An 11,599-nucleotide genomic window follows, 5' to 3' on the forward strand; every position below is an offset into this window, starting at 1 on the left:
TCTTCAGCCAAGACAGAGAACACCAGACATTAACTCTCATCGTTTACAGGATAGAATCCTTGGAAATGTCTGTCATCAGTACTTAGAGGATGAACATAAAGATAGATCTGGGTATTGCACATTTGACAGCGCAGAATTTTATTTCCCCCTGAGTAAAGGTGAAAGTTAAACGTTTTTCTGCCTGTCAGGTGGTATAAGCTATATGCTACTGTAAAATGAATTTACAGTTGCAGTCACAGTCACAGCTCCCATTGCTGCCTCAGAATCATGATGAATGGAGATTCAATATTTAAGCACAAACCATTACTATTCATTTCATAGTTATTTCATGGCACTATAAAATCAAGGTCCACTGAAAATACCTCCCTATTTTTATACCCATTGTTTTTATTGCCAATTCCGAAATAAAAAAGCAAAGGACTATCTCCTTAACTTCTTCCTTTCCGTGCTATCATCTAACTAGTACAGGGTATATGTCACATTCTTCTTCGTCAGATGATAAAGAAAAATCATTGTCGGACCAAAACGCAGCGGGGTTATATGCACTCATCTTCTTTTATTAAATTGGCAAAGAAGGAAAAAACTAAATAAACACGTACACAAAACACAATGACGAATAACAGGCCGGTAAGGCATAAAGGCTATACCTAGCACAATCTCCCACAAACTACCAACACAAACACATACCTATATATAGGACTCTCAATCAGAGGCAACTAGGAAACACCTGCCTCCAATTGAGAGTCCAACACCCAATGACCTAAACAAAGAAATACTAATACTAGAATGAACATAGCCAAAAACCCGGAAATAATAAATCAAACACCCTTCTAAACAACCAACCACCCCGAACCACATAAAACAAATACCCTCTGCCACGTCCTGACCAAACTACAATAACAAATAACCCCTATTACCGGTCAGGACGTGACAGTATAGGGAGATGGAGATATAAGGTATGCAAAGGGAACATTGGACAATAGACCGTATTTTGCTGGATAGAACCTCACTGGATTATCTACACTGAACACTTGGAGAAAGACATCTAAATGGTCGTCTTACTGTAGAGACAAGTAATGAGAGATGGAAAGTAATGTGGTTACCACAAGGCACGTTTACAGGAAGACTGCAGATGTAAAGTAGATGTTACACTTCTCACTTCTGAGACTCATGCTTAGCCATACTGTACATTGTTCCTGCTCAAATAAACTTAATAAATATATTATACTGTTATTGTAGCCTACAATAAGTATGACACTTGGAGTTTATTAGGAAATATTTAGCTGTTTTTGTTATTATGTTGTAGTAATCACTGGAAAAGGTGGTTATATTGAGTTACATTTTATCAGGTGTAACAGACTCCTGAAAAAGATGGGAGGCACTCACTAATAAAGTATTACTTAGATGTATTATTAACAATCACTAATAAAGTATTACTTAGATGTATTATTAACACTCGCTAATAAAGTATTACTTAGATGTATTAACACTCACTAATAAAGTATTACTTAGATGTATTATTAACACTCGCTAATAAAGTATTACTTAGATGTATTATTAACACTCACAATGGACTACTAACTCATGGCGCCAGAGGAGATGGCTGCTGTTTTATGGGCACCTAACCAATTGTGCTATTGTGTGTGTTTTTTTTGCATTATTTGTTACTTATTTTGTACATAATATTTCTGCCACTGTCTCTTATGATTGAAAAGAGCTTCTGGATATCAGGACAGCGATTACTCACCTCAGACTGGACGAAGATTTTTTTCTTAAACTAGTCGGACGCAAAGGATTTACTTCAGACACCTGACAAGGCCCAAATCCCTGTCATTCACATGAGACAGAGATATCGGGGACGTAGGTCGGGGTGCCTTGTAAGGATCTGACTGCGAGTGGATAATCTGCCTCTACCATTAGTACTATTAGCCAACGTACAATCATTGGATAATAAAATAGAAGAGCTACGATCACAAATATCCTAACAAAGGGACATTAACTGTATTATCTTATATTTCACCGAGTCGTGCCTGAGCGATGACATGGATAACATACAGCTAGCGGGGTTTACGCTGCATCAGCAAGACAGAACAGCTGCCTCCGGTAAGACAAGGGGTGGCGGTCTGTGTATATTTGTAAACAACTCCTGGTGCACAAAATCTAAAATTAAGGAAGTCTCGAGGTTTTGCTCACCTGAGGTAGAGTATCTCATGATAAGCTGTAAACCACACTATTTACCAAGAGAGTTTTCATCTATATTTTTCGTAGCTGTCTATTTACCACCACAAACCGATGCTGGTACTAAGACCACACTCAATGAGCTGTATAAGGCCAAAAGCAAACAGGAAAATGCTCATCCAGAAGGGGCACTCCTAGTGGCCGGGGACTTTAATGCAGGGAAACTTAAATCCGTTTTACCTCATTTCTACCAGCATGTTAAATGTGCAACCAAAAGAAAAAAAAACTCTAGACCACCTTTACTCCACAGAGATGCGTACAAAGTTCTCCCTCACCCTCCATTTGGCAAATCTCACCATAATTCTATCCTCCTGATTCCTGCTTACAAGCAAAAACTAAAGCAGGAAGCACCTGTGACTCGCTCAATACAGAAGTGGTCAGACGACGCAGATGCTAAGCTACAAGACTGTTTTGCTAGCACAGACTGGAATATGTTCCCGGGATTCTTCCGATGGCATTGAGGAGTACACCACAACAGTCACTGGCTTCATAAATAAGTGCATTGATGACGTCATCCTCACAGTGACCGCGCGTACATACCCCAACCAGAAGCCATGGATTACAGGCAACATCCGCACTGAGCTAAAGGGTAGAGCTGCCGCTTTCTAGGAGCGGGACTCTAACCCTCTATACCATCCGACGAACCATCAAACAGGCAAAGTGTCAATGCAGGACAAAGATTGACTCGTACTACACCGGCTCCGACGCTGGTCGGATGTGGCAGGGCTTGCAAACTATTACAGACAACAAAGGGAAGCACAGCCGCGAGATGCCCAGTGACACAAGCCTGCCAGACGAGCTAAATGACTTCTATGCTCGCTTCGAGGCCAGCAACACTGAAGCATGCATGAGAGCATCAGCTGTTCCAGATGACTGTGTGATCGCGCTCTCTGTAACCGATGTAAGTAAGAGCTTTAAACAGGTCAACATTCACAAGGCCGCAGGGCCAGACTCATTACCAGGACATGTACTCCGAGCATGCGCTGACCAACTGGCAAGTGTTTTCACTGACATTTTCAACATGTTCCTGACTGAGTCTGTAATACCAACATGTTTCAAGCAGACCACCATAGTCCTTGTGCCCAAGAACAATATAGAAACCTGCCTAAATGACCTCCGACCCATCGCAATAATGTCTGTAGCCATGAATTGCTTTGAAAGGCTGGTCATGGCTCACATCTGTCACGGCTGTCTAGGACCAGTGGAGATGTGGAATCAGGAGCAGGAGACAGAGGGCCGGAGCAACTGTGTTTTAATAATATTAGTAACACGCAATAGCCGTAGGGCACCAGGCGCGTGGCGAAGTCTGCCAGGGGAAAAACACCTTCCCAAAATAAGCGCACTGGAAACAAAAAGCGCACGGGGCGCAGCCCGGCAATAATAATCGACAATAACAATTTACAATCACAACTGTCCTGAGTGGACAATAAACAATCCCGCACGAGAACCCCAACTGAAAATACACACTAAATAACCCCCCACTAATGACAAACACAAAACAGGTGCGAGATAGACAGACAGACAAAACCAAAAGACACAGAAACAACGATCGGTGGCAGCTAATAGGCCGGCGACGACGACCGCCGAGCGCCGCCCGACCGAGGAGGGGCGCCACCTTCGTTAGATACTGTGACAACATCAACACCATTATCCCAGAAACCCTAGACACACTCCAAAGTGCATACCGCCCCAACAGATCCACAGATGATGCGATCTCTATTGCACTCCACACTGCCCTTTCCCACCTGGACAAAAGCAACACCTATGTGAGAATGCTATTTATTGGCTAAAGCTCAGCGTTCAACACCATAGTGCCCTCAAAGCTCATTACTAAGATAATGACCCTGGGACTATACACCTCCCTCAGCGAGTGGGTCCTGGACTTCCTGATGGGCCGCCCCCACATGGTAAGGGTAGGTAACAACACATCTGCTATGCTGATCCTCAACACGGGGCCCCTCAGGGCTGCATGCTCAGTCCCTTCCTGTACTCCCTGTTCACCCATGACTGTATGGCCAGGCAAGACTCCAACACCATCATGAAGTTTGCCGACGACACAACAGTGGTAGGCCTGATCACCAACAATGACGAGACAGCCTATAAGGAGGAAGTCAGAGACCTGGCCGTGTGGTGGCAGGATAACAACCTCTCCCTCAATGTGATCAAGACAAAGGAGATGATTGTGGACGACAGGAAAAGGAGGACCGAGCACGCCCCCATTCTCATCGACGGGGCTGTGGTGTCCACATCACCAACAAACTATCATGGTCCAAACACACCAAGACAGGGTTAGGGTTAAGCTTCTTGCCATCTCTGTCAGAGGAAGGCCCTAAAAATTGTCAAAGACTCCATCCACCCTAGTCATAGATTGTGCTCTCTGCTATTACACGGCAAGCGGTGCTGGTGCGCCAAATCTTGGTCCAAAAGCCTTCTTAACAGCTTCTACCCCCAAGTCATAAGACTCCTGAACAGCTAATCAGATGGCTACCAAGATTATTTGCGTTGTCGTCGTCGTCGTCCCCCCCCCCCCTTAACGCTGCTGCTACTCTCTGTTTATTATCTATGCATAGTCACTTTAACTCTACCTACACATACATATTACCTCGACTAACCGGTGCCCCCTCACATTGACTATTTTACTGCTGCTCTTTAATTATTTGTTATTTAAATTTTTTACATAACACTGATTTTTTTCATACAACTGCATTGTTGGTTAAGGGCTTGTAAGTAAGCATTTTCACTATACACATTTCAGCCATCATGCATATGTCAAGCAATTTGTCAAGGGACATAATGTAATGAATGACTTCATCCATGTGCTAATTCTGTATTGTCTTATTTTTAGGACCTCACAGAACCATGATTCTCATAATTGAAAGAAAGCTTCATTAACCACTATGCACCACAGTTAATTTATTCCCTCATGTTGTATCAGTGTAGAAACTTGATACATTATGGACACTTGGAAGTCAACACAAACGTGTCTAGAGGGCAGGGAGTTCTAATGCAAAGACAGATTTTCTATGAAATCATGTGACTTAGGCTGCTACACACTGAAAGAGAGGGCAGCATAATAGGAAGGATAGACCTAAAGGGGAAGTAACATTGTTGCACAGTGAATGCTATCATGTATGTATTATGAGTTAAAAAATGAAGTTGTGTGTCTAGAGGGCAGGGAGTTATAACGCAAAGACACATGTTTGATAAAATCATGGGACTTTTCCACAATGATGGCTGGCTTCAACAGGAGGAAGTGGGGAGATAAACAGTAATTTCCTCTTCTGGTCTCTGTGCTTTGAGTCTTAGTCTTTCTCCACCCCCTAACGGTAGTAATTGTGGGTGTCTAATGGTGACAGGGGCAGGAAGTTGTTCCCCTGCTCAGATGATGCATGAATCAACTAACATTGCGTGCCACTTTATCGACTGTGCAGTAGTAGCTGACCTCTGACATCACCTACTAAGAAATTTACCTCAACAACACTTACTTTAGCATTTGGCAGTTACATGCAACAACAACACATTATTTATACAAATAAATCTATTAATAATTTGTTTATAAAATTGATAGCTGTACTTTTTGTTTACAGTCGATGCAGCTTGTTGGCTATTAGTCAATCAGCGTTTCTCAACGAGTTCAAAGCATGTGAATGTATCCATCTGGTATTCACGACATCACAACTGGTAATTACCACCTTCCAACTTGGTTATGAATGCAGAATTAGGTCACTTTCCCCTTCTCAGATGTTACATGCATCAACCAATGGTTGCCTGCCACGACTGTGCTGTCGGGCAATGGATTCCTATAACATATACAATCAGTGATTCACTCACATTCAAAGTTGTATAGAAACCGGAATATTTCTATACATAATTGTGTTACTGATTTCCACATGTACAATATATGACTTTTTATCCTTGTGGTAGTGAAAAATATATTTTCTCCATGATTGTGCTTAATAATATCTACAAGAATAACTCACCTCTCTAAATATTAAAAGTTGTGTGTTCTTTAGTCTTGCTGGGAATACATCAAACACATACATAATCTACACAGAACAAATGTAAAGGGACTTCTGAGACTTATGTTTTGTTGTACATTGTCCCTGTTCAAATAAACGTAATAAATACAAATAAATATAGTCTACTGTTATTGTATCCTACATTAAGAATGATACTTAGGGTGTTGATGAACAAATATTCAGCTGTTTTTGTTATTATTTTTTGGTGATCACTGGAAAAGGTTGTTGTATTGAGTTACATTTTATCAGGAGTAACAGACTCCTGAAAAATATGGGAGAAACTCACAAATAAAGTATTACTTAGATTTATTATTAATACTCACAATGGACACATTTCAGCCATCAAGCATTTGTCAAGTAAATTTCCCTAAGGGACAAAATGTAATTAATTACTTCATCCATGTAATAATTCTGTATTGTGTTATTCTTAGGACCTCTCAGAACGATGGTTCTCATAATTGCAAGAAAGCCTCATTGTCCACTATGCACCACAGTCAATTTATTCACATAAAACATAAAACTAGACCACTTCTTCTGGAGTATTTTAAGGTTAAACATTGGTTAATGTATCTGATCATTTACCAGTTTAACCCATTTTTGCAGGCATAGTGCTTAACCCACCAGTGACTGCAGGTTTTACAGCAATTGTTGTATGACGCTGCATTTGCCTCTACCATTAAACGTCAGAGATGTGGGAATGGGTCGTCTCATCATTGAATGTCATTTTATCAGACGGTTTCGATATCTGTTCATCATACATTAGGCCTACACCTCATGGCACAACACACTGCTTAATACTAATAGATATTATAATTTTCATTCTTCAAGCATGCATACATTGTTTAAAATAAGTAAGTCTAAATATTTTGAATTTCCCACAATTCTTTGAAAAAAAGCCATTGTGGCAAGATAGGAAGTGCAAGAAGATTAAACGGTCTGTGCTATCAATAATCTTTGAGACTTCCCTACCCCACTGAAGTTTACATTGAAAATGGTTAAGGTTAGGGTTATGAAATGGCTATGGTTAAGGTTAGGGAGAGGTAGGGGCTAGGATTTAGGATAGAGATGTCCCAAGGATTCCAGATAACACTGACAGATTAAAACCAGAATTCCAATTAGTTCAATCACTACATTTTCTCTATATTTGGTTATCCTCATAAAATATACTTATATTTTGAGCAACATATTAAGTTGGATTTATCCTGACATGTTTGGGGTAAATCATTGAAACTACTTGTATTCATTGTTATTAAGTATATAGGAAGAACATTGGTGGTGCTGCGTTTTTCTTTTGTATTATTTGGTATAATTATTTTCAAGGGGGTATTTTCAAGTGTGTGTATATATAGCCACAGGAAGTAGTGGGGGGTGGGGGTGCTGAAAATATATTTTGCCTGCACAACAGACACATTATCTGTCCGCTAATACAACACAATTAACAAGAATTTAAGCTATCTGCCAATATCATATATGTCTATGTCCTGGGAAATGTTCTTGTTACATACAACCTCAGGCTAATGCAATTAGCATATGTTAGCTCATCATCCCGCAGGGGACCCATCAATCCGGAAGAAGTTTTAAAGGCCCAGTGCACTACTTTTGTGGAGAAAAAATGTTTTATTCTGATTTTCTTTTTCTGCACCCCTTCTTCATGCTGCTAAGTAAGTATGTTTTTTTTATTTGTGAAATTCACTACAGAATCATTTTTTACAGTGTGCCTGTGTGGTTCAGTGTGTAAAGTTCCAATGAAAAGTATGGTTTCATGGTTTCATTACACGATCATGGTGTTTTGAATCTTTCTTGAGGTTTTGAAGTACTGATAGCATGGTTGGGATTACTTCCAATTCAATTCCAGTTGATACAGAAAGTACACCAAATTCCAAATTTTCCTAATTGAAAAGCATTGAAGATAATTGGAATTGGATTTCAGTGTACTTCCTGAATTGAATGGAAATGGAATTGACCCCAAGCCTGAATGACAAAGAATAAGAGTGAAAGTTGGCCTTGCCTTCCCTGTCATTCTGGAAAAGGTGTTGTGCAAGTATGATTATTGTGGAATCGTAGTCACTGAAACATTAAAAGCCTGTCTACTCATCTGACACGACACGGGTCCCCCTACACACGCATATGTTGTAGTCCTTCCATGCAAGAACATTACTTGAAATATTTGTTCCTGTCTTCTCTAATATGTATTAATTGTGTATAAAAAAAGGAAATTGAGAAACAAAAACTCTGAGCAATAGCTAGTTTTGTAAGTGTTGCAAAAAACACAATTAGGCTGAAAGGGTTCCCAAACTGAGACAGAAGGCCACATTCACATATTGATAGACAAGCTAGAGAGACTGTTTCCCTTCCAAATTCAGCAAATATGGACAACCACATTCTTCAAGAGTACTTTGATGTTCCCTCAACACATAAAAACAACATATGTGTGCTTTTTGAGGTCGGAATTCGGCCATTGCCGACCATTAATGGTATGGTGAAGAAGTATGACAGGAGGCTATCTCCAAATTAAGCCAGAAAGGACAACAAAATAAAACCCACAAAATGGTTTACTCTTACAAAAATATATGTTTTTGATAGTGAAATACAAAATATTGGATCGAGTTGATCGATATGTATATTTCAGACAAAATACAACTTCATTTCAGATTTTTATACCATTAGACAATATCTTCCATCACATGTAAATGCTTTTGATCCATTTTGATCAGATTTTTGTAGAATTTCACAATTTTCTTAATACACATTTTTCCTGAAGCCCAATGTTGCATTTTTGCCATTATGTTCCTATTTGGCAAAAACTTAACCCAAACACAACTAAAACAAACTGTAAATGCATCCAACGAGTTTGTAGAGTCACAAGCTTGATGTAGTCATTGCGTGCTAGGAATATTGGACCATTACTATTTTGGTGCACTGTAAGTGAAATGTGTCGAAATACTTATGACATCTTCAAATGGGGGGACTAGATCTCTAAGGTGCATTCATTTTCCAAACGGTAAATCAGATATGTATCAAAATACCTTCAAATACAGGAGTAAAAACAAACAAAATTATTAACAAACTATTGTAAAATTGAGTCCATAAAATGTATATAGTATGTATAAGCTAGGAATATAGGCCTAAGCGATGTTGTTTACTCCAATTAAGGGAGGGGACGTAGGGTTAGAAAGAAATATATGTATACATACATAAATCAAATCAAAGTTTATTTGTCACGTGCGCCGAATACAACAGGTGTAGAACTTACAGTGAAATGCTTACTTACAGGCTCTAACCAATAGTGCGAAAAAAAGGTGTGTGTGTGTGTGTGTGTGTGTGTGTGTGTGTGTGTGTGTGTGTGTGTGTAGGTAAGTAAAGAAATAAAACAACAGTAAAAAGACATTTGAAAAATAACAGTAGCAAGGCTATATACAGACACTGGTTAGTCAGGTTTATTAAGGTAGTATGTACATGTAGGTATGGTTAAAGTGACTATGCATATATGATGAACAGAGAGTAGCAGTAGCGTAAAAAGAGGGGTTGGCGGGTGCTGGGACACAATGCAGATAGCCCGGTTAGCCAATGTGCAGGAGCACTGGTTGGTCGGGCCAATTTTTACATTTTCTATTTTATTTCACCTTTATTTAACCAGGTAGGCTAGTTGAGAACAAGTTCTCATTTGCAACTGCGACCTTGCCAAGATAAAGCATAGCAATTCGACACATACAACAACATAGAGTTAGACATGGAATAAACAAAACATACAGTCAATAATACAGTAGAACAAAAGAAAACAAAGTCTATATACAGTGAGTGCAAATGAGGTAAGTTAAGGCAATAAATAGGCCATGGTGGCGAAGTAATTACAATATAGCAATTAAACACTGGAAAGGTAGATGTGCAAGTAGAGATACTGGGGTGCAAAATTGAGGTTGTATGTACATGAATGTATAGTTAAAGTGACTATGCATATATGATAAACAGAGTAGCAGCAGCGTAAAAGAGGGGTTGGGGGAGGGGTGCACACGATGCAAATAGTCCGGGTAACCATTTGGATACCTGCTCAGAAGTCTTATGGCTTGGGGGTAGAAACTGTTGAGAAGCCTTTTTGTCCTAGACTTGGCACTACGGTACCATTTGCCATGCGGTAGTAGAGATAAGTCTATGACTGGGGTTGCTGGGGTCTTTGCCAATTTTTAGGGCCTTCCTCTGACACCACCTGGTGTAGAGGTCCTGGATGGCAGGCAGCTTTGCCCCAGTGATGTACTGGGCCGTACGCACTACCCTCTGAAGTGCCTTGCGATCGGAGGTCGAGCAATTGCCGTACCAGGCAGTGATGCAACCGGTCAGGATGCTCGCGATGTTGCAGCTGTAGAACCTTTTCAGGATCTCAGGACCCATGACAAATCTTTTTAGTTTCCTGAGGGGGAATAGGCTTTGTCGTGCCCTCTTCACGACTGCCTTGGTGTGTTTGGACCATTCTAGTTTGTTGTTGATGTGAACACCAAGGAACTTGAAGCTCTCAACCTGCTCCACTACAGCCCCGTCGATGAGAATGGGGCATGCTCGGTGCTCCTTTTCCTGTAGTCCACAATCATCTCCTTAGTCTAGGTTACGTTGAGGGATAGGTTGTTATTCTGGCACCACCCGGCCAGGTCTCTGACCTCCTCCCTATAGGCTGTCTCGTCGTTGTAGGTGATCAGGACTACCACTGTTGTGTCGTCTCCAAACTTAATGATTGTGGAGTCGTGCCTGGCCATGCAGTCGTGGGTGAACATGGAGTACAGGAGGGGACTGAGCACGCACCCCTGGGGAGCTCCAGTGTTGAGGATCAGCGTGGCAGATATGTTGCTACCTACCCTTATCACCTGGGAGCGGCCCGTCAGAAAGTCCAGGATCCAGTTGCAGAGGGAGGTGTTTAGTCCCAGGTTCCTTAGCTTAATGATGAGCTTTGAGGGTACTATGGTGTTGAACGCTGAGCTGTAGTCAATGAATAGCATTCTCACATAGGTGTTCCTTTTGTCCAGTTGGGAAAGGGCAGTGTGAAGTGCAATAGAGATTGCATCATCTGTGTATCTGTTTGGGCGGTATGCAAATTGGAGTGGGTCTAGGGTTTCTGAGATAATGGTGTTGATGTGAGCCATTACCAGCCTTTCAAAGCACTTCATGGCTACAGACATGAGTGCTATGGGTCTGTAGTCATTTAGGCAGGTTGCCTTTGTGCTCTTGGGCACAGGGACTTTGGTGGTCTGCTTGAAACATGTTGGTATTACAGACACAATCAGGGACATGTTGAAAATGTCAGTGAAGACACCTGCCAGTTGGTCAGCACATGCCCGGAGCACACGTCCTGGTAA

This window comes from Salmo salar, chromosome 04 (assembly GCF_965601325.2).
Source record: "Salmo salar chromosome 04, fSalSal1, whole genome shotgun sequence".
NCBI classification, from domain to species: domain Eukaryota; kingdom Metazoa; phylum Chordata; class Actinopteri; order Salmoniformes; family Salmonidae; genus Salmo; species Salmo salar.